Below are 23671 nucleotides of genomic sequence, written 5' to 3' on the forward strand. Positions count from 1 at the left end.
CAGGTGTGGAACAAGGAGCCAGTGGCAACGCTGGAGGTTTGTTTTCTTCCTTCTTCCTTCCTTCTTTCCTTCCTTCCATACTGGGGATTAAACCCAGGGGCACTTAACCACTGAGCCATATCCCCAGCCCTTTTTATTTTTTTATTTTGAGACAGAATCTCACCAAGTTGTTTAGGGCCTCACTAAGTTGCTAAGGCTGGCTTTGCACCTGTGACTCTGCGTCAGCCTCCCTAATCACTGAGATTACAGGTGTGCACCACTGTACCTGACTACCCTGAGGTTTCCTAAAGCCACTGTTGGGTTTGAATCATGACCCAGGAAAGTGGAGTGGGGACTCAGCTGAGACAACAGGTAACAGAGTTGTCAGGAGGCGACTGAGCAAGAGCAAGCACATGTCCTATATAAGGGCTGCTGTGTCCCTGTCTAGGTCCTTTCCATATAAGCCTCCAGGAATCAGAGTCTCTGATCTATAGGCCTGGTGCTTGGAACCTGGGAAAGGTAAATGATCCCCTGTGTCACAGCATTAGTGGAAAATGAGGTCTAAAGCACAGATCTCAAGACACCCAGCGTAGCACTTTACTTCCCCAACCGTTGATTCACATGGAGGGAGTGACACATGAAGACTAGTCCACACACCTGGGATGGATGAGCTCAGGTGCTGGGAGGACAGAGGAGTCTTTGCCTCCAAGAGGGCTTGGAGGAACTCCAGCAGCATTGGATGGGAGGAACAGAGCGCGCTGAGAAGCCAGCATCTCCCAGCAATAAAACCACACAAACCACACCCTGAGGCCAGGCCTGAGACTTGCCGGCCTTGGTCTGTCCTGGGCCTCCGACTGTATTCTTCTCTATTGTCAGGAGAGTTCCAGTGAAGGAAACACAGGAAATTAGGAATTAAATTGCAACTGCCGGTGAGCCCCTGGCTTTGCCCAGTCAGGGGCCACGGTGGTTGCGCAGGGACTGGTGATCTGCTTCCTCACTCATTCCTTCAGCAGAGCTGCCTGGTCCAGGTAGCAGTAGTCCCCGCCCTCTCCCCATCACTGCCAGCTGTGCTGGGCTGTCTCAGTGGAGTGCCAGTGCCCACACACCACACTGCCTTTGCCATCTGTCACTGTTCCCACGGAGCCAGGGCCCCTCACCTTCACCTGCATCTCAGCAATTGCGTCACTGGCAGCTGACTCCCATGATGTGCAAAAGCACATGCAAACGAATGCTCACATCTGAAATCTGGGAGCAGGTTGCAAGCGCCAGTGAGTACCCTGGCTGGGCCTTGTTGCTGGGGTGATAGGATTGTTTCCATGGCCTCCCAATGACTTAAGCCCCAGAGAGACGACAGCAGGCTCCTTTTGAGAAAATGAGGGTCATTTCTGCATCATTTTGCCTCCACTCTTGCTGTGCCTGAAAGCCAAGCTCCTCAGCCCCAAGGTGACTGACCTCTGTGGGTGGTGATAAGCCCACAGACTGGGGCTGAGGCCATCTGGTCCTGACGTGGCTGCAGGTTTTGTCTTGCCTGCTAGTTAGGGCAAGCCTGGTGCCTGGCCATCTCCACTGTCCTGCCCGTGGCCCCTCGCTCCTCTGCTGTGCTCTCCTGTCCTGAGCAAGGCCCTGCCAGAATGCAGGTCTTCTCTTTTCACTATGGCAGCAGTTTTCCTCTTTGAACATTGCCAGTTGGGGAGTTAGGTAACCACTCCATCAAGGATAACCAGATGGGACCCTTATTCTTGTGCATCCTGATTTGGTTAAGGTGACAAAGGAGTCTGCTGGCTAGAAGCCCTCTACCACCCCAGCCCCAACTCCAAGCCTGAGCCCTTGGTGAACACCCTTCCTGAGCATTCCAGCTGCCTTCAATCTTTCTTCTTACTGCCTGAGACCATTCACCCCCAGACTTCCTCCAATTCCAACAGCCACATGATTGTCAGACTCAGACTGTCACAACATAATACTGCCCGAGAAGTACTATAAGGCAGGACCAGGCCCAAGAACAGCCTTTGCATAGCCTCTGTGGAAGTTCCTCATTCATCCTGCTGTTATCCAAGGAGGTACAAAGCATGGGGTCAAAGCCCTGGAAAGCCCTCATCTGACCCACAAAACCCTCCAGATTCTGTTCTTAAATATCCTTGCTATGATATTTAAGAAGTAAGTATGATAGCCTGGGCTTCCTTGTTACTACTGTTTGGTTTGTTTGGTTTTGTTTCTTTTGGCTTGTTGACTCTGAGAATCCACAGGTCAGGAGCTCTTGTAGGCCTTGGGGAACAGAATGGCAATAGAGTGTTTCAGGGAAGAGTTTGGCCTGTGCCCTTGGCTGGATATGCATGCGTGTGCATTCAGATCGAATGCTGGGTTGTAAATTTGCACACCTGTTGCTGTCCTTTTGTAGGGAGCACAGGGCACCAGTCTGGATGTGAATATGTTTGTGAGTGTTAGGGGGAGAATAGGATCTTAGGAGATAACGCTCTGACTGGATTGCTGATGCATCCTGACTAGCAAAAGAAAGAAGTGTCCCCTGTTGTGTCTAAATGAGCAGGAAATCCTCCCGATAGTATAGTCATGGACATTGTCCAAAGTCATGTTCTGCTGGCACAGTGGCACATACCTGTAATCCCAGCTACATGGGATGCAAATTCAAGGCCAGCCTGGGTAACTTAGCCAGACCCTATCTCAAAATAGAATAAAGAGGACTAGGGATGTAGCTCAGTAGTAGAGCACTTGCCTAGCTTGTGAGGCTGGTCTGCAGGAGCAAAGGCAGAGAACAGTAGGTGACAATCAAATAATTGATCTTGAGAGCAGTTTGTCATCTCTCTCTGTCCCTTTGTTCCCCTCTATTCTACCGCCCCATACCTCCAGCTAAGGCACTTATATTTACCGGAGGAGAAGCAAGGAGCTTAGTTTGTGGCATAGTTTTGGATTTTTTGTTGTTGTTTATTGGGTTATTTTGGTGCTTGGGATTGAATGGAGGACCTCGCAAATGCTAGGAAGCACTCTACCATTCACCTGTATCCCTTTTTAATTTATTTTGAAACAGGGTTTCCCTAAGTTGCCACAGGTACCCTCTAACTTGTGGTCACCTCCTGAGCAGCTGGAATAACAGGAGTGCGCCGCCATGTCTGAGTGGGGCATAGTTTGAAATGGACTTTCTGAAATGCCTTCTGAGGTTTCAAGTATGAAACAACTGGTGATTTAATCAGGGTGTAGATCTGGCATGTGTAGCAGACCGTAGTGGCTAAAACAAGTCAGTGGCTTATTTCCCGCCCAGGTAGAAGACCCAGTGGATCAATGTGTTGGTCCCCATCATCAGGTCCCCATCTGCTCTACGGCAGAGCACCAATGTGCACCATCCTACTCTTGGCCCAAGATAGCAATTCCAGCTCCATGGCCACACTCACAGATCATTAAGCAAGGAGGAAGGGAAAAGTCAGCATGGCAGTTATGTGTACCATGGCCAGTGGATCTCAGCAGCATGGATCTGGTCCCATGCCATGCATCTGCCAGAGGCCCGGAAGTACAGTTTTGAGCTAAGTGGAAACATGCTCAGCTAGAAAGTCTGTTTGTAAGGAAAGAGGGCAGAATAGGTTTGGGAGAGCATGCCGCCTTCTGATTACCACAGCAGCTCCTGGGAAGTGCTGGCTGCGTACACTAATTGCTGGGGACGCCAGATGAGGAAGATAGAGACTCTGGCCTGAAGCTGCTGGGAGTTTGCTCTCTGAGGTGTTGTACCACTTAAAATGGCTTCCCTTTTCTTACGTAAAATTGTTTATGTAGCAACTCACATGGCTAGTTTTATACAAAGAGGAAGTAGTCGTTAATAAGAAGAATTTTGATCTAGAAGTTCTAACTTGATCAGTTTGTTTGGTAATCCCTCTTTCATTTCTTAGGACCACACACATGACCCAAAATGCAAAAGCTTCATTAGGAAACAAACTTACAAGCCTTGCAGTTTCATTACCCACACCTAGAAATTACTAGAAAGATAACTCTAATGGGGAGGGGCACCTAGTGGAATCCAAAGAATGGAGGATTGACCAAGAATGGGGAAGTGGAGAATGGAGTCCAAGGTCATTTCTTTGTAAGTAAGCCCTGCCCTTCCCCAGGACTGGTCTGTCTTCCCAGTGCTGGTGGCTCTCCTAAGTACTGCGGATTCTCAAGGCCCAGCCCCAGGCCCTCTTTCTTCACAAAGCCTTTCAGGCCCAGGCATTCCTTTTCCTTTGTCAGACCCTCCCTGTGTAGCTCTTAGGTTGTTTCTTGGGCAGGAGTCTTATCCTCCCACCCCACACTGCACGTTTTTTAGGGTCAGAGACCCCCAGCACCACTGAGTTGGTGTGTAAATTCTGGAGTGGCTCACGTCTGGCTGGCACATACCTTCTGGAGCTCTGTGGTTTGATTCAAAGTTTAATGTGAACCTTGGGTTTGGGGGTGCTCAGCTCCTCTTGAGTCGGAGTTCCCTGTCCAGCCTCCCAGCAAGTCCAAGGGTGCCAACCAAGATCTAGCCAAGAGCCTTTAGGCTCAGGTTAGGTCAAAACAGGTTGGCAGGGCTTCCCAGGTCTAGACCAGAAAGTGAATCTCCCCTATTCTTGGAAAAGCCAGCTATAAAACGTAGGGGTTCTGCTTCAGAGTCCCAGCAATGTTAATTTTTTCCAAAAATTAAAAAGAAATTAAATTTCTCCCTTACATCCCTTATCTCTTCCAAATGGCAGAACCTTTGAGGAAAACTCCCAAGAGCCTACTGTCAAGAAAATTAGATTCCGCTACAGAGTGTGGGTCAAGGTGGGGAATGCCATTTGGGAAAATACCATGGAACCTGACATAGAAGATTCAGTTTGTGTTTGGAAAAAGATGGAGGTTGCTTTCAGGTTTTGAATTATAGCGTGGGAAGCAGAATTGAGTAGTACTTCTGTCCACGGCCTGCCTGGCTTCTCTCAGCTCCTCCTGCCTTGGCCAGCCTGTTACAGACTCCCTGCTGGGCAAGTGGGCCAGGGGACTTCTCTCAGAAACAGCTCCCTGGGGGAGTGGTAACAGTGGGAGCAAGCTGCCAGGCTGCCACGGGCTTAAGGTAAGGCCCTGCTCCAGGCTGGCCCTGGAGTCTCCTTGCCAAGGTGGGTGCTCTTCAGGTTTTCAACTTGGTTACTCTAGTTTTATTATTTCTCTAACCTTTCTCACCAGCAGATTGATGGAGCTCTGATGGCGAGTCTTGTTTTTCTTCACATTCTATTTTTATACTTTGAAAGTGTGGTTATAAAATCCACACTCAAAAAAATGTTAGCTCTGCACCCACAGGACCCAAGAGGCAGTCACATGCAGTGTCAGGCAGCATCCAGCAGCCTTGCCCTGCCACCTCCCCTCCTGGGAGGGATAGGAGTATAAGCAGGCTTCTGGCCAAGTATTTTAGATCTGACTCTGAGAATCTGGCAGGAATATTTTTCTAGTGCCTTCCCAAGCACACAGTGAGGGGTCAAAATTCCTAGAAGCAGAATTCCCAGTTTCAGATAAAAGGTTCCTTCAACCCCACACATACCATTGTCCCAGCCCCCACGGTCCCTCACCACCTGTGCAGGTGTATTCCGAGGTGAGCACAGTGCCTGCAGGGCCGGCTCCTTGTCTGATTCACCGCCACCACTGCGGGTGGTCGTTGTCACATTCATTTTACAGTGGCTTTAGGAATGGGCCTAAGAAATCTTCCCAAGGGCCTCTTGCCCACCTTCTCTAGCCCCTGCTGGGACCTCTGGCCTTCTCTTTGCCCCGGGCTCCTCCCTTCCCTCCTTGTCTCCCAGCCCAGAATAGATCTAGGAATCTCCTGCCCTCTCCACCTCGGCTACAAACAGCTCTGGGTCCTTTTGAACAGACTTGTCCATAAATCTTAGATTGTTTTTCATCTTTGAAAAAGCCGCATCTATCAGCAAGTCATTATTCACATGTGAGGGGGTAGGGAAAAGTTCACCAAATTTCAAACTTCAAGTTCTCTTCACTTCATTTCACAACATCCACTCCCCAGAAACCACAGGAATTTTTAAAAAAATTAGTCCCCAACAGGCAAGGTGCCCATGACATAGCCTACTAGATTCGGGGCCAGGCACCTGAGGGGGGAGAACGTGAGAGTGAGGGTGGGTTTGCCTGCCGTGGGCGGGCTGGCTCTTACCCATGGGGGGAAATAATTTCAGAGTGTCAGAGAACTAAAACCCACTGTTCTTATTTTAGAGTGGTGGATTTGGTGGGTAGGCAGATCTGGAAAGACGAGAGTGATATTTATAATGAAAGACTTAACTGAGCTGTTACTATAAATTAAAAATAAAGAATATAGTATACTGTAGTGCTAGATACATACCTCAGTTCAAGGAGAGATGAAGAGAGAGTGAATCTGGATCAGATGGGAAGAGAAAGGAGGAATGGGGGGGAGAAAAAGAGACTCAGTCAAGGACTCCACCCTTCATCGCCCGCCCCCCTCTCTCTCTCTTTCCTCTTTCTCCCTCTCTTATCTCTCATCCTCTGCCTGTTGGCTTTTTGACTTCATGCCTGTTCTCATGGTTACAAGGTGGCCTTTGAACCTTAACATTTTAGTTATTAGGAAGGGGCAAGGATATAATTTTTTCTTGTCACTAGGTTCATTTTTATCTAGGAATAAAAAATGTCCCCCCAAGCCCTCATCATATATCTCTGATGCCTCCGTGGCCATGTCTGGGAATGTGGCCACCTGAACTATGGAAATAGGCCTGCAACCTAATGAGCTGGGGCCAGACATCACCTGGAGCCGGGTGCGTCATCTAGAGCAAAACTGGGGAGGAAGGAAGGGAAGGTATGGCTGCTGGCTGGGCTCCTGGGGGAACTATAAGTAGTCCAGGGTGAGGACTGGAGAATTGGGGTGAGGGACACAAAAACTAGAACTGGAGATAGGTGAGAGCCAGATGGTCACAGGCCAAGGTCTCCCACCAGTGGCTTCCCTGTCTGTTGGGACCTTCAGAGGTTCTCTGCAGGGAGGGGGCATCAGCGCCCCCTGTAGCAGGAATTTTCACACTTGAGCATGTACACAGCTCCCCTGAGAACCTGTTGAAATGGGAGCCTGATTCCTTGGGTCTAGCAGAGCATGAGGTTCTGCATCTCTTAAAAACTCCCGGTAAAGCTGATACAGCTGGTCAGGGGACCCTGCTGGAAGTGGTAAGAGCCTAAAGCTTGCTCTTGGGAAACAAATGTTCAAATATGCTTCTTTGGCTTTCTTTTTTTTTTTTTTTTTTCTTCTTTTCTTTTTTTCTTTCCCTCAAGTTTCATGTGATCATAATAGATATTTATTTGTTTACTAGTACTGGGGATTGAACCCAGGAGTGCTCTACCCCTGCCTGCTTTGTTTAAAATAAATAAATAAATAATTTTTTTTTCTTGAGACAGTGCCTCACTAAATTGCCCAGGCTGGCCTTGAACTTGCCATCCTCCTGTCTCAGTCTCCCAAGTGGCTGGCATTACAGACATGCACCACTGTGCCTGGTTTGATTTAGCATTTTAAAGTAATCACTAATATACTTGAAATAAGAATTCAGACTTTCAGGAAAGTAAAAGAAAAGAAGACAATAATTTTTAGGTTAAGTTTTTAAATAAAAGAGGCAAAAATCTTGATGCATCTCGTGGGAATCCAAATGTCTTCTTGTAACAGAAAAGTCAAACCTTGATTCAGACACAGTGGAGGAGCCCAGGCTGTCTGGTACCTCTCAGTCATGAGGGCCCCCGGCTTCCTCTGCCTTTGTGTCTCCCTGTCCTGGCATGTGGCTTCATCTTCAAGGTTGCCTCTTGATGGCTGACAGAAGCATTAGCTGTGCCGTTCCTATGGAAGATAAGAACAAAGGAGAACAGCAAAGAGCTTGAACCCTCTCAAAGTTCCATGAAACCTTATTTAGTTCTTATTTAATAACATGGTCATATTTAGCTGCAAGTTGTGCAAAGAAATGTGGTCTTTTAGGCTGGGCATATTACCTACTCTTACTGAGCTCTTACTAAGGACTAAGGGAACACATCCAGCTGTATATCACTTTGGTACAAGAGATACACCTTAAATAATATACAGTAATTGGGAATAAAGAGATACATAAACCTTCCACGTAAATGAAATCAAAAAGAAAGAAGAAATGGTATTGCATATGGTGGGATATTAGGAGATGATTGAAGTCTGATTTCACAAATCACAGTTTATTGCCATACAAGAGTACTCTCCGTAGGTTCATAATGTTATGAGGGAGAGAGTGGCCTAGCTTAGTGATAGAGTTTTGCCTAGCAGATGCGAGGCCCTCAATTCATTCCTCCAGCACCAGACCCCCATAAAAGGAAGAGAATAGTGTGAACAACCCTTATAGGAAATACACTTGCTAGACAAGATCCATCAGCCATGTGGTGAGTTTCAGAATCATTAAGATCCAAATACTCCATTAGGATGGAAGCAGGCCTCTATGGGAAGTGAAGTCTAAAGTTTAAGGTGTCCCTTCATGCCAGCAATTCTTCAGAAAAGCGGGCTTGACTACCAGGGATGACCCATGAGGTCTTGGTGGTGTTGGGGTGAGGCTTCAAATCTGTAATTAAAAAAAAAAAAATTTTTTTTTATTTGTTCTAATTGGTTATACATGACATAGAATGCATTTTGACACACTGTATACAAATGGAGTATAACTTCTCATTCCTCTGGCTATACAAGGGTACTGAGTCACACCAGTAGTGTAATCATACATGTATATAGGGTAATAATGTCTATCTCATTCTACCACCCTTCTGTCCCCATTACCCCACCCCTCCCCTCACTCCCCTCTGCACAATCCAAAATTCCTTCATTCTTCACTACCCACCCCCCACTAGGGATCAGCATCCACTTATCAGAGGAAACATTCAGTCTTCGGGTTTTGGGGATCGGCTTATTTCACTTAGCATGATATTCTCTAGTTCCATCCATTTACCTGCAAATGCCATAATTTCATTCTTCTTTAAGGCTGAATAATATTCCATTGTGTATATGTATTACTTTTTTTTTTTTATCCATTCATCTGTTGAATGGCATCTAGGTTGATTCCATAGTTTAGCTCTTGTGAATTGAGCTGCTATAAACATTGATGTAGCTGCATCACTGTAGTATGCTGATTTTAAGTCCTCTGGGTATAAACTGAGGAGTGGGATAGCTGGGTCAAATGGTTCCATTCCAAGTTTTCTGAGGAATCTCCATACTGCTTTCCAGAGTGGCTGCATCAATCTGCAGTCCCACCAGCAATGTATGAGTGTACTTTTCCCCCACATCCTCACCAACACTTATTATTGCTTGTACTCTTGATAATTACCATTCTGACTGGAGTGAGATGAAATCTTAGAGTACTTTTGATTTGCATTTCTCTAATTGCAAGTGATGATGAACATTTTTTCATGTGTTTATTGATCGCTTGTATTTCTTCTTCTGTAACATGGCTGTTCAGTTCCTTAGCCCGTTTATTGATTGGGTTATTTGGTTTTTTGGTGTTAAGTTTTTCAAGTTCTTTATATATCCTGGAGATTAGTACTCTGAGGTGCAGTGGCCAAAGATTTTCTCCCATGTTTTAGGCTCTCTCTTTACATTATTGATTGTTTCCTTTGGTGAGAAGAAGCTTTTTAGTTTGAATCCATCCCATTTGTTGATTCTTAATTTTACTTCTTGTGCTTTAGGAGTCTTGTTAAGGAAGTCAGGTCCTAAGCCAACATGATGAAGATTTGGGCCTACTTTTTCTTCTATTAGCTCAGGGTCTCTGTTGTAGGACCTAAGACTTTGATCCACTTTGAGTTGACTTTTATGCAGGGTGAGAGATAGAGGCTTAATTTCATTTTGTTACATATGAATTTCCAGTTTTCCCAGTGCCATTTGTTGAATAGACTTCAATGTATGTTTTTGGCACCTTTGTCTTGTTTGAGATAACAGTATTTTTGTGGGTTTGTCTCTGTGTCTTCTATTCTGTACCATTGGTCTACATGTCTATTTTGATGCTAGTAGCATGCTGTTTTGTTACTACTGCTCTGTAGTATAGTTTAAGGGCTGGTATTGTGATGCCTTCTGCTTCACTCCTCTTCCTAAGGATTGCTTTGACTATTCTGGGTTTTTTATTTTTCCAAATGAATTTCATGATTACCTTTTCTGGTTCCATAAAGAATGTCATTGGGATTTTAATAGAATTGCATTGAATCTGCAATTTTGGTAGTATGGCCATTTTGACAATATTAATTCTGCTTATCCAAGAACAAGGGAGATCTTTCCATCTTCTAATGTCTTTAATTTCTTTCTTTAGTGTGCTATAGTTTTCATTGTAGAGGTCTTTCACCTCTTTTGTTAGACTGATTCCCAAGTATTTATTTTATTTTATTTTTGAGGCTAATGTGAATGGGGTAGTTTTTCTAATTTGTCTTGCAGTGGATTCATTGCTTATGTCTAGAAATGCATTTGATTTATTAAATGAATTGATTTTATATCCTGCTATGTTGCAAAGTTGTAATTTTTAACAAAAGGTTCATTAATAGGTTCCACGTCACATTCCTGAGAGGAGGGCACATGCATTCCAGGTCCTTGCATGAGGTCTCAAGATACATACATCTCATTCTGGAAAGCAGTGGGCAGGACACTTCAAAACCAAAATATACAGCAACTCATGTAAGCCTGTGGAATCATTCCAGTGCTGCATAATAATCGGTGGCACTAGGAATATCAGGCAAACAAAAATATAAGACAAAAAGTATAAAGATGGATAGAAAGGGAAGCATTGAATCTCGATGAAGGAATGATCCATAAAGAAGCTGTAACAGGCACAAACCTGTTACAGCCAAGTAGCTTCAAAATTTACCCCAAAACATTAGAGGAAATATTAGGGAAAACTATTAAAATCATCATAATAAATAAGATAATTTAACTTACCTTTTCAGAATTTAAAGGTCAAGTAGACCAAACATAAATAAGGTTACAAAGGATTTGAATCTCATATTTAAAAACTTGGAGAAGCATAAACCGTTTACTCTATAAGCAAAAAAGAAACATCCATTTCAAATCGCTACATAACATTTACAAAAATTGATCGTATTTTAGATCACCAAGAAAATTTTAACACCATAAAATAGAATTCTTTCTAGGCCACCTTTTGACCAAACTGCAAGCACACTAGAAATTTAAAGTAAAAATAAGGATTAGGTATGTGTCTCAGTGGTAGAGCATTTGCTTTATGTGGGCGAGGCCCTAGGTTCCATCCCTAGCACCACAAAAATAAATAAAAATACATTTAACTATGTAAGCACAATCCTCTAAATATATTACGCCAATGACAAAGCAAAAATTAAAGAATCCTTTGAAGCCCAAACAGATGAAAACACTATCAGTGTTTCAGCAGATCACCTGGGTACTGTGGTGCACACCTATAATCCCAGCAAGCTGGAGAGACTGAGGCAGGAGGTTTGTGAATTCAAAGCCAGACTCAGCAACTTAGTGAGGTCCTGAGCAACTTAGTGAGACCCTTTCTGTAAATAAAAATATTTTTAAAAGGGCTGGGGTGTGGCTTGGTGGTTAAGTGGTTAATCCCTGGTACCAAATATATATGTGTGTGTGTGTGTATATATATATATATATATATATATATATTATATTTTTTTTAACTAGATGAACTTGAACTAGGTGCAGTGGCACACATCTATAATCCCAGCTTCTCAGGACACTGAGACAGGAAGATGACTTGAGCCTAGGAGTTTGAGGCCAGCCTGGGCAACAGCGAGACCCCATTTCAAAAAACAAAAAAAAAAAAAAGAGGAAAAAAAAATTGAAGTAGACGAAGCTCTTCTCAAAAAGAAATATTTGTGACATATGAGAATTAAATTGTTACCCACAATATACAAAGAAGTCTTTAGAAATTAATGTGATGATAATAGAAAAAGAGGCAAAAGTTAAAATCCAAGTCCTTTATAGAAGAAAAAAAGACATGAACAATACATAAAAATGCTGATCTTTACTACTAATAAAGAAATGTCAAGTAGAATAGCAGTGTCGTATCATTTCCCCACATTTTATTGGCACAGGATTTAAAAATTACACATAGGTAGATTGCCATAGCTGTGAAGGAGCAAGCATGATCAGACCCAGGTGGAACTTTAAATTGGTACTTTGTTAGAGCTTAATGGAATCTATGGAAAATGTAAATATGTATACCAACTAAGCAAGTAATTCCACTTCTGGAAATTTAACCTATAGAAATATCTGTGCACATGGGCAAAGATATATGTATAAAGTTATTCATTTCAATATTGTTTAGAACAGCAAAAGAAGGAGCAACCTAGATGTTCACCAAAGGATTAGTTTAATAAATGTTCATACCGCCACATACCGTGCACCAGTTAAAAATAATGGATTAAATCTATATGAATCAACATGCAGAGATAGCCATTGATATACCATTGCCTTAAAAAAAAAAAAAGTAGAACAGAATATTTGGAATGGTTCTTCTTTAGCAATAATGATGGTTATATATACATAATACTTTTTGTACACCTGGAAAGCTTTATTTTGTGTTCCAGTCTCTGCTGCCTACAGGGTCCTGGCAGAGCAAAAGTGCATGAGCTGGCTGGGCATGCAGTCAGAGCCAGTAGTGGGGACTGGCCGGCAACAGATGATCACATGCTGCTCAAATGTAGCCAGTTGTTGCAGTGTGTAACCTTGCCAGGTTTCCCCAGCCAGCATCCACTGATTGGAAGTCCACTGACCGGGAGCAGCAGCCTCAAGTCAGTCTCTTTGGCCCCTTAGCAAGTAGTAGTGACCCCCTGTCACCTCACTGTGAGTCCTGCTCAGTCAAAGCTGGGGGAACCCGCAGCTGTGAGTTAAGGGCAGCTTCATACCCTCTACCATGGCTGGCGAAGTGACTCAGGTCTGCCCCTCAGAAAGTTTGTAGCAGTTAGTAAGATTGTGTTTAAGTCTTTTTTAAACACACTAGGGCTTAGGGATGGTGTTTCATTTTGGCATTGCAGGTTTCTTTATGTTCCCACAAGCTCAATCCCTACCACAAAACATCTAGAATTTTCCAAGGGTCCCACAGAGGCCCAATTTGAGCCTCGGTGGTTACTGGTTTTAGGCTTTGTAACCCTTGGCAGGGAGAGGGGGGCCAGAACAGCCTAGTCTGAGAGGAGAAATGAGGTGTTTTTATCTAAAAGTCAAAGGAAACCCCTTGTCTTGTATTTAAGCTAGCAGCCCTTCTCCAGTGGACTGTCCTGGCTCTCCTGTTCCTGGGGAGCATCTGAAGGTTGAGGATAAAGATCAGTAGGAGTTGTAAGTAGTAGTTAGTCCACTAATAAATACTGTCCAGGGGACGACCCACGCAGTCCCGAGATCACCCAGCCTCCCACTCCGCCTTTGCCCCTCTCACTTCCTCCCTGCTTCTGAGCTTGGGCCTCGCTCCCACCTCTGGATTTCTCAGTTGGTCTGTGGCTTTCCCCCACCCTCACTTCTCCTCCTTTTTCCTCATTTTGCTCTCACTGGTCCACAACATGTAATTAAAGTTTGCATATTTGAATGTTGGTTATAATTACTAAATAAGGTTTTGTGTTCCTTGCTATAATTTAAATAGCAGGGGAATTTACTTTTGTGTTTTGCTCTTTTTTTTTTTTTTTTTTTTTTTTGATATGTGACCTTGAATTCATTTTTAGCCATGTGATTCATTGACCTTCACCTTGAGTGGGAAGAAAGGTCTCCCATATCTGGAATGAACTCATGCTCATCTTTCTACAGCAGGTGACAGTGGAGAAAGTGGGGAGTAGGACAGAATGAGGTGAGGGCTAAAAGGGGATCCACTAAATTGACCCAACCAGAGAAGGAGGCTCAGAAGCCCCCTGCACTGCCTTGATGCCTAGCCTGTTAGAATTGGACCAGGCTGACCATGGGGCCGTCCACCTCTCTCCACATCACAATTGATCACCTGACTCCTCACCAACCAGAAGCAGCTCTACTAAAGGGAAGCATGATTTGGTGCCAAGGTCTAAGGTTCCTTTGCCCTTCTACTTACAGTCTCTGCCCTTCCCAGTGACAGCAGACCCTTCATTCTGGCTACCTCACCAAAGCAGATAGGTAGGGTTCAGACAACTCTATGACCTTCCTCTGCATCAGAACCTTCTGGTTTCTAATGGCTTCCTTGAAGGGCCTTGATGTCTCTGTTCTCCCATTTCTTTGCCTTTGTTTCTCCATCCCCACTGTCACCTTCCAACAGAGGGACCTTTACCCATAGCCAGGGAGGTGTTTTCACATCTGGGAATGGGAACTCTGCAGAGCAATGCCGTCATGGAGAGAGGATACTGATCTGGGAAAAAGGAGTCACCTCCATCCTGAACCAGTAGGTTTCACTCTCTTGGTCTCGGTCTTGTCATCTGTAAAATGGGGGTGATTAATTCTCTCACCGAATATCTGTAATATGAAATAAAAAAAAATATCAAAAAATAAACAAGGTTTTAGCTGGGCACCATGGTGCATGCCTATATCCTAGCTACTCAGGAGATTGAGGCGGGAAGATCACAAGCTCAAGCCCAGCTGGGACAACTTAGCAAGACCCCGTTTCAAAATAACATGGAAGAATCAAAGGGGCTAGGGATGTAGCTCAGTGATAGAGTGCTTGCCTAGCTGTAGGAGGCCCTGGATTCAAACCCAAGTAACTGCAAAAAAAGTTTGACCTAATGGTTTGTGACTGAGGCGAAGTATCTTCTTGACCTGTGAAGGAGGCGGCTACATGAATCCGAGGGCTGTGCTTACCAAATGGCTGTAGTTGCTCAAAGAATTTGGATCCACTCTCTCACTTCTGATGGGAATGAGCTAACACGCCACACCCACTAGAGCCAGTTGCCTTTGGCCCAGCGAGGGCCTGCCAGCCAGTTCGAGCAGAGGCTTAGCCCAGCTGGAAAATGGTAATGAGGGAGGCTAAGAACCTGAGCTTCTCAGAGTGTGTAGAAAACCGAATATGAGAGGCCACAGCATTCCAGCCCCGGTACTTGGACAGAGATTGTGCATTCCCTTGGTTACAGCCATTTGGGGCTCCAGAAGGAAAACTCAGCCAGACCCCTCTCTCAGCAATGGCTAGGGGGCCCAAACCCCTGTCACCTTGCAGTTCTGTTCAGTCCTTCACCCTCACAGCAACACCACAGCAGGGAGAGCAGTGAAAATCAGCCACACCCGTGGAAATCCGTGTGGAGGGCAGAAGGCAGGAAGGGATCAAAGCCTCCTGTAACCCAAGAATTCCTCAGCAGCTCTCGTCCCCTAATAATTATGGTTTGGAGATTTGCCAGAAAGCAAAACCACTTAGCATGCCATATTTAACAATGAACAGTTTTCTGTGTTCATAATAGTCCCTGAGGAGAGCAAATAGGCACCTTGAACAAAAGGTAGGATATTTATATGTGTATATAAAATAACCTGCATCTACCTTAAACCTAAACATGCTTTCAGGGAGGAATGTTGCTTCCCTGTGCACGGTGCCTGTTTTGTGAGTGAGTTGGAGAAAGGCTACATACTCTGTTTCCCTCTCCCATTTCCCTGGGCTTACATTTTTTTCCTTTTGTTTAACCCAAAATCACCCATATTTATTTAACGGCCAAATCCCTCACCTCCCTTAGTTAATTTTGAGGTTTGGGGCTTTATGTTTTGTTTTAAATATCATCCCAAGGAAAACTTTTTGGGAAAGGATACCAGTGGGATGGAAAGCAAGGGTTTTGACCTTTGGGAGAATGGAGGACACAGGTCCAGGCCCTGAGGACCATGTGTGCGAGAGGCCCAGGCCCCTGCCTCAGGTTGAAGGAACCCGGGATCCTCGGTCACTGTGTCTGTGTTTATTCAGTTAGTTTGTCCAACAAATGCTTGTCATTATGGGAAATTGGAGAATAGCCTCCTAGAGGAGAGTTCATTAGAGCCAAGCCTTAAAAAATGGGAGGGATTTCAGAGGGTAATCATGGGAAAGATGGAAAGCCTTGCAGAAAGTTTGAGGCCTGTTCAGGAAAGGAGTAAGTTAGAATAGCACACATATCAAGAGTGGAAGTAGAATAGGGGGAGATGAAGCCCAGTGAGAAATGGAGAACCTTGATCAAGCAGGATTTTCTTAGATACAAATGACAGGAAATCCACCCTAACCTATTTCAGCACAGAGGGGCACGTAACTAAGAATCCTGGGCTTGGGCTGGCTTCAGACACGGCATAATTCAACAGTCGGATCATATCCTGAGGACCTGTTCATGTCATTTCTTCCTGTTGCTCCTAGATTGGTTCCGTTTTCAGGTAAGCTCACATTTGCCGTCAAGTTCAAGATAGGTACAGCACCTCTAGCCTTTATATCTTCATTTATTCAAGTCTTGTGTCAGTCAAGGCCATTGCATTTGATTGGCTGTAGTTGGGTTTCAGGCCCATGCCTTGAACTAATCTCAGGGGTAAGGAATATGATACCCTGATTGGCTCAAACCTGGGTCAGGTGCCCGTGCCTGGCATGGGAGTAGAGTTAGCCCACCCAAAGCACATGGACTGAAAGGTGGGAGAGACTTCTTTCCAGGGGAGATTGGGATTCAGCTATCCAAAGGAGGGTGAATGGAAGCTAGGCAGCATAAATAGCAGATGTCCACTAAAACCTGGAATGCCAGGCCTAAGAATCTGGATATCATTTGCATTAGAGAACCCATAAAGATTTTTTAACAAATAAGAAACACAATCAGAGCTATGCATTTTCAACTATGGTTTAATAGGTGGCATGTGCTTGGCATATGGTAGGGCCTTAATTAATATGTAGAATGAGTGAATGAAAAAGAAACATATGTGGATGGTTTGGGGAGGGGAGAGAAAGGTGGAAACATTCTTGATAGGCTGGGGAATGGTTTAGACAGGGCACTAGCAAAAGAAGATTAATCAAGAAAACCAAGAAGTCCCATTCCATTTCATGGAAACCCACAAAAGGAGAGACTCTCAAGGGAGGAGGTTGGCCAATTGTGCTGAATACTGTCAAAAGCCAGGTCACAGAGGGTGAAGACTGAGAAGAGTTCCCCTGAGTTGAGAGAAGGTTGGGTAAGGGCAGATTAGAAGCCAACCTCCAGGAGTTTAGAAGCACATGGTAGCCAAATAAAAGGCCATTCGTGGGCCCCTATTAGCTCACCTGTCTTCTCAGTCTCCTCAGCATTCATGTAAAAAGATGCTCCTTTGCCTCCACACCTCCTTCAGACAGCACCTTGGGCCTCCCCCACGGCCTTTGTCCAGCCAGTTTCCCACCCCGAGTGGCTCCCTCGCATACAAATATTTACCTCCCTCCTCTGTCTGAAACAGCGCCTCCTCAATGCTGCCCCACCTTCAAGCAGATGTTTCAAAGGAGTCATTAGAGGACGTTGAAGTCAGTCGGAAACTTGACCTCTTGTTGGATGTCCTCTGTAGAAGACAAGCTTACCAGTAAGAATGGGTGACTGAGGAGGAGAGTCCAGAGCAGGGAGAAACAGTTACAGAGGTCCAATGAGCAGTCACCGAAAAAGCCAGAGTATGATCGAACTGCCAGGGGGCAGCTGCTAGCAGGTCAACTGACCAAGAGTTTGGAGACTAAGAAAAGTATCATAGGCCTGGGAGCCCTGGATATGTAGAGAGAGACCAGCGATGACTGGGGAGAAGGAGCAAGGTCAAGGATGTGGTCAGGGTCATGGGGAGGGGGCAGTTCAGTGAAAGGGGTAGAAGGTTAGTGATAAGAATGCGAGAGAGAGGCCCTGTGGTGGGAGCCGTAGAATAGACTATCCCAGATCTTAGGCTGCATCTCTGTTGGGCTTCATTTTATAAATGTCATAAAACCTACTTTCAAAGATCATTATAATCAATACACTTGACACACTTATGATGGTACCTCACACGTAAGTGCCCAATAAATAGTGGTGATGCTGGGGATGTTCATGTTAAAATAATGATAAAACTTAGAATTTGGGAACTGGAGTTGAAGTGATTGTTAAGTCATGACAAGTTCTCAGACCTCAGAATGGTTATTGGGAGTAGAGATGGGAGAGTGTTGGAGTTGAGGTGGTTGAAGAATAGTGAGACCAGATACCGGCAGAGACATCTTTATTACTGTCACTGATGGGTGGGGATGGCTGAGTCACTGAGAAGGCCTGATCTGTAGCTCAGCTTAGGCAAGAAAGGGAGATTAAGTGGACCTCAAAGACAGAGTGTCAAGTGAAGGGGAGGGGCTGTCTGCAAGTGGCCGAAGGAGTGTGCTGGACTGTGCCGGGCAGGGACTGTGGGGAACTGGAAAGTAAAGAGCATGGTGGCTTTGACCGGAAGGAAGAAACACTGGAAGGATGGAAAAGAAGAATGTGCTCACAAAAGAACAAATTTTGATTGAAAAGAACTATTTTACATAATAGGATTTGTTTGTTTGTTTTGGGGTGCTAGGGATGAACCCAGGGCCTCACACATGCTAAGCCTGTGCTGTGTCACTGAGCCACACCCCCGGCCCCTTCATAGTCCTAGCTGTACCAGCTTTTAAGAAAAACTATCCTCTGAGCCTGAGGACAAGTCTGAATGAGGCCTGAGGTAGGGGGGAAGTTACGGGAGGTTTTAGATTGCTGAGAAAGCCAACAGGAGGAGACTTTGACACCTCTCTTGAGCGTGAGGATGTGTGCCTGTCTGCTGACTCAGGGTTGTGGGTGGGTGCCTGGTGCACCCCAGCTGGACACAGCTCCCTGAAGGCCCCACCACATCTCCCTGTCTGGGGAGCACACAGTTCTGCAGTATTTCCCAGATCAGTGCCACTCAGAGAGCCACCTGGAGAGCTGGGATCAGGGGCTTCTCTTTGAGAGAGCTGAGAGCAACAAATGGCTTTAAAGGAGAGGAAACAGGACACCAGCCAGCTTCGTGGCTGCCTTCTCTTCCAAGAGCACTGCTCTGTAATGCAATTGTATTTGAACATTTTTTTCACATGATGTCAGGGAATAGCCTCCCTTAAAAGCTTTCATGAAAAAGCGCAACTATAAAACAGACTCGGCAATGAAATGGAAACCAGACGAGTGGGCCTGTGCAATTCGGGTGAAGAGATTTCTCTTTGCAGCTTTGTGATCTGATCTCTGGTCCCCGCACACTGCTCTATTTCACAAGGTCCACTTCCATCTGAGGCTTAGCATGCAGGTGACTCCAGAAGTGAAATGTCTTAGTTTATTACTGCACGTGATAAGGCGCAGGAAGCAGCGGTTCCCTAGCCAGTGGGCCTGCAGACCACCCTCCTGGGCTTGCAGCCATTCTAGGCATCTGTCCTCAACGTTTTGTCCTTGTGTGAGCCCAGGCCTCAGCAAATGTGGAGGAGAACTAGCCCCTCTTCACTTTTTTTCTTCTTTCCTTTTATCTTTTTGCAGTGCTGGGGAGTCTGGGGATTGGACCCAGAGTCATGCCCTCTCAGCAGGTGCTATACCACTGAGCGAAACCTCCTGTCCTCATTCGTTTTTTAACCCCTTCATCTGTCCATCCCACGTACTCCTTCTCAGGGTTAGTCTTCAGGGACTGTGTCCTCTGGGAGTTTGCCTCGGTGTGTGGGGGAGAGTCCTGGGGATCAGGCCCAGAGCACCAGAGCTACAGCCTCAGCCTTTTTTCCAAGGTGGAGGGCAGGAGTCCTAGGGATCCAGCCCAGGAGCACTTTACCATCGAGCTTCACCCCGAGCCCTGTTTTAGAATTTTTGAGACAGGGTCTAAGTTGCTTAGGGTCTCACTAAATTCCGAGGCCATTCTTGAACTTCAGTCCTCCTGCCTCAGTCTCCCGAGTCGCTAGGATTAGAGGCATACACCACTGTGCCCACTCTCTGCCTACCCTTTCTCTTTTGAGAGAGGGTCTCATGTTGTGCCCAGGGTGGCCTCGTACTTAGAATCCTCCTGCCTCCTGTCTTCTAAGTTACTCAGATCACAGGCATGTGCCCCTGCGCCCAGCTGGAGGTCCTTTCATGATAGATTTACTCCCTTGGTCTCTTCTGACAAGGAATAGCAGGCATTTATTAACTACCCCATCCCTGTTCCCCCAAGACACTGAGAATTGGCACAGAGTCTCCTCTGCTAGATCTGGAAAGAAACTGAAAGAATAAGGCTGAGGTAACCGGAGTCTCTCTAGAAATGAATAAAGTCACCAAGGAGATCCTCGTAATCACGAAAATGATATGGATACAGGTGAGAAGGGACTGGGGCACTGAGAAGATTCAGGTCCACTAGAAAAGATTTGACTAGAGGCAGGGGGTGGTGGTGGTGGAGAATTTAGAGAGAGCGGCTCAGCAGCCCAGAATGGAAAAAAGTGGTCCCTGGCTGGGACAGCAGTCCACTGGTAACGGGGTTGACTCCAGAGAGCTGTGATCTTACTTATTCCTGCAACAGGGTCCAGGGGACCAGGCAGGAAGAGGCTTTCATGCTACAGAGGAAGGATATTTGGGTTTTTTGGAGCCACCGAGGGCTTTTAAACCGGGGCACATCAGGTTGGAGTTGCTTTCACAGGCCACCCTTACCACAGGGCAGGGGTGAGCGTGGAAGCAAGGAAGACAAGACTCGAAGCCAGGAGTCTGACAAGGCAGTGGCGGAGATAAGCCTGACAAGTGTTCTGTCATCAGGTCAGGGAACTGAGAACACAGAAGAGAGGGCAAGGAGGAGATGGCGCTGAGAGGTGACGGCAAACCAGAAGGCAGCAGAGGCCTCACAGAGCTGCAGAGAGTGCCAGGCACCGCACCTGTCACCCAGAGAAGCAAGTGACGCAGGACTGAGAAGCCCAGAGCACAGACATGGGACTGTGGGGACAGGCCAGGCTCTGCTCCTGCGTGGGCTGCTCACCCATGGGGCTCACCTCCTTTCCTACCTGCAGGCCAACAGGCAAGATGCCTGTGGTGTGTTTAACCTTGCCATTTTGACCTGAAGGGTGTCAGAACTACTTTCCATTAAGAAATTCTTTTTCAGTGGAACTCCAATTTAGTTCCTCTCTGTGATCTAAAGAGGTCCGCCAAACCTTTCTCATGTTCTCCCTTATTAAGTAGTGACTCTTTTATGTGTAAATTTAATAAGGAGAAGATTTTATTTTGGGCCAATAAGAATTGACTAAAATTTTTAGTCAATAAGAATTTTACCGCTGGGCATAGTGGCACACACATGTAATTCCAGCAATTTGGGAGGCTGAAGCAGGAGGATAGCAAGTTCAAGGCCAGCCTCAGAAACTTAGTGAGGCCCTCAGCAACTCAGTGAGACCTTGTCTCAAAATAAATAATTTTTATAAAAAGAGGGGGATGAGAATGTAGCTCAGTGGTAAAGTACCTCTGGGTTTAATTCCCAGTGCCCTTAAAAAAAAAAAAAAAAAAAGAATTTTTCCATGCCCAGTTTTAGAATTTGTTTTATTTTTTGTGTTTATTTCTACCAAGTCACACTTGGCCTGGGTATTGTTATTTGCAGTTTGTAGTGTTATTAACAAAATGACTTCTTTGGTTATTGTGGATTTTATCATGTGCTATTGCCATCATTCGTTTAGTTTTGTGCTGATTATTTTTACTAGTAACATTCATGGCAAGGTCAAAAACAGCCTGCTTCTTTCCTCCTCCACCCCCAGCGCTGCCAAGGACAGTACTAGGAGAGCAGAGCTTCTCTACTTGATACTGAAGACCCAGGCTCTTCTTGGCACTCATTTTAAATCCATTCTGCCGCGTTTATTCTTTTCCCCTGTTCAATGGGCTGAAAACCCAGTCGAAGCTGCCCTGCATCCTCTGATGGTTCTCTCTTCCATGGCTTGTTCTTGAAAGAGAGGTTTTTGGCTAGGTATGGTGGTGCCTACGTGTAATCCCAGTGACTCAGGAGAATGGGGCAGGAGGATCGTAAATTCGAGGCCAGCCTCAGCAATTTAGTGAGACCTGGTTAAATTCCCATACTGCAAAAAAAAAAAAAAAAAAGGTTTCTGTGTTCCCCATCTTTCCCTTCCCTCCCCGAAGCCCCCATTTCCAGCAGCTTAGGGCCACAGCCACAGGTCTTTGGGAAGTGACAGTAATTCCAGAGCAATTGCTGGGGAATGTTGGTCACAGGGGCAGATAGGAAGGGCCTTGAGAGGTCTGGGAATAAACTGAGTTTCAAGATAGAAAATTTCTGGAACTGTACCTCAGTGGTAAGAGTACTTTCCTAGCATGTACAAGGCCATCTGTTCAATCCCAAGCACAAAAAGAGAAGAGAAATTCCCAGAAACTTTGAGAATGCAAGCACTTAATATTTTGAGCACTGCTAATAAGTCTTGAAAAATCACTTTATAGAACAAATTTTAAAAATTGCCATACCAAAAAAAAAAAAAAAAATCACTTTGTGACAAAACACAACAATGTTTCAATCAACAACAGCCGACAGTGGCCCCTGGATTATATCACCTAGTGATAGTGTAGCCATCTTAGTTTGTGTGAATACCTGATGAATTTTGCACAACAGAATTGCCTAGGGACACATTTCTCAGATGTCCACGTCATTAAGAGACACTTGACTGTACCTTGATTTGCTCATGTAGTGTGTTTATTCTATTTAGAGCTATAAAATCCTGGTGGTACTTATAAGGGAACTTTCTGGATTCTGTATAAGGCTAGGAGATGGTAATGTTAAGGTCCTTTGGAGAGAAAAATTATCTTCCTGAATTTTTCTAATTTAAAATTTCTGGTTTTCAGTTTTGCTTTAGGACCATCTGTTCCCACCACCCTCCATGTCCCACCAATGTGCTGGGGAGCTGGGCAAGCCCCCTGGAACTCTATGCTGGATGTTCCAGGCCCAAGCTAGGCTGCTGGCACAGTACCTTGTACTCATGATGGCTTTGGAGTGATCAGTCCTTTGGTTTCTTCCTGTCTCCTACCTCAGTCCTGAATCAGCTGGGGGGGGGGGGGGGGGGGGCCAGGAGCCGAGGGCCAAGTAGTTGACACTGAGGGCCAGAGAGGCTTGACAAGGAATTCAGAAGAGCTGGTCTTAAGAACTCAGGCTGAGAAGTAATTCCCTGTAAGAGAAAGAAGTTTCAATAGTGAAATAAGCCAAAGAAAATTGAAGTGATGGCCAGGCTTGGTGGTGCACACCTGTAATCCCAGCAATTTGGGAGGCTGAGGCAGGAGGATTGCAAGTTTGAGGCCAGTCTCAGCAACTTAGTGAAATCCTGTCTCAAAATAAAAAACGAAAAGGGCTGGAGTGTAACTCAGTGGTAGTGTCCCTGAGTTCAATCCCTAGTACAGAAGGAAAGGGAGGGGAAAGGGAGGAGAAAGGAAAGGGAAAGGGAGAAGGAAAGAAGCCAGGTAGGCAGGCAGGCAGAGAGAAAAACAACTGCAGCCACTTCAAGGAAAAGACATTTCAAGGTCTGTGGTTAGGGAGAAGTGGAGAATGTGTATGATTAACCAGCTGTAATTTAATTTATCGTCCCTTTACCATGAAACATGGCCCAGCGAATAAGAAGCACACACTTGAGCTCCTATGTAGTGTGTATGTGTTTTCATTTGTACTGGCTGTATCCATTTTTTTTAAAAATGTATTTACTTACTCAGTGATTTGAGGTGGGCCCTCATTTTTCAAATTATGGTTATTTAAACTTTAAAAAATAAAATTTTTTTAAATGATCTTTTTTAAAAAATGAAAATAGAGGATTTCTAGGGTAGTTCTGGTTTCATAATGGGTCACCAGGAAAATCGTTGATATCAGACCAGCACAGATTTTATGGCACATAAGCAC

General features: G+C 45.2%; 1 protein-coding gene and 1 long non-coding RNA gene across 2 annotated transcripts in view; one reads left to right on the forward strand and one right to left on the reverse strand.

Moving 5' to 3' along the window:
* THADA (THADA armadillo repeat containing) overlaps positions 1-23671 on the forward strand; it is a 313149-nt gene that overhangs the window by 280927 nt on the left and 8551 nt on the right.
* Positions 13145-23671, reverse strand: part of LOC306643572 — a 29867-nt gene continuing 19340 nt past the window's right edge. The window contains exons 2-3 of the long non-coding RNA XR_013758988.1: positions 22758-22952; positions 13145-17377 (exon numbers count right to left, since the gene is read on the reverse strand). This is a non-coding gene — a long non-coding RNA (uncharacterized lncRNA). The remainder of the gene's footprint in view (positions 17378-22757; positions 22953-23671) is intronic.

This window comes from Sciurus vulgaris, assembly GCF_902686455.1.
Source record: "Sciurus vulgaris genome assembly, chromosome: 14".
Taxonomy (NCBI): domain Eukaryota; kingdom Metazoa; phylum Chordata; class Mammalia; order Rodentia; family Sciuridae; genus Sciurus; species Sciurus vulgaris.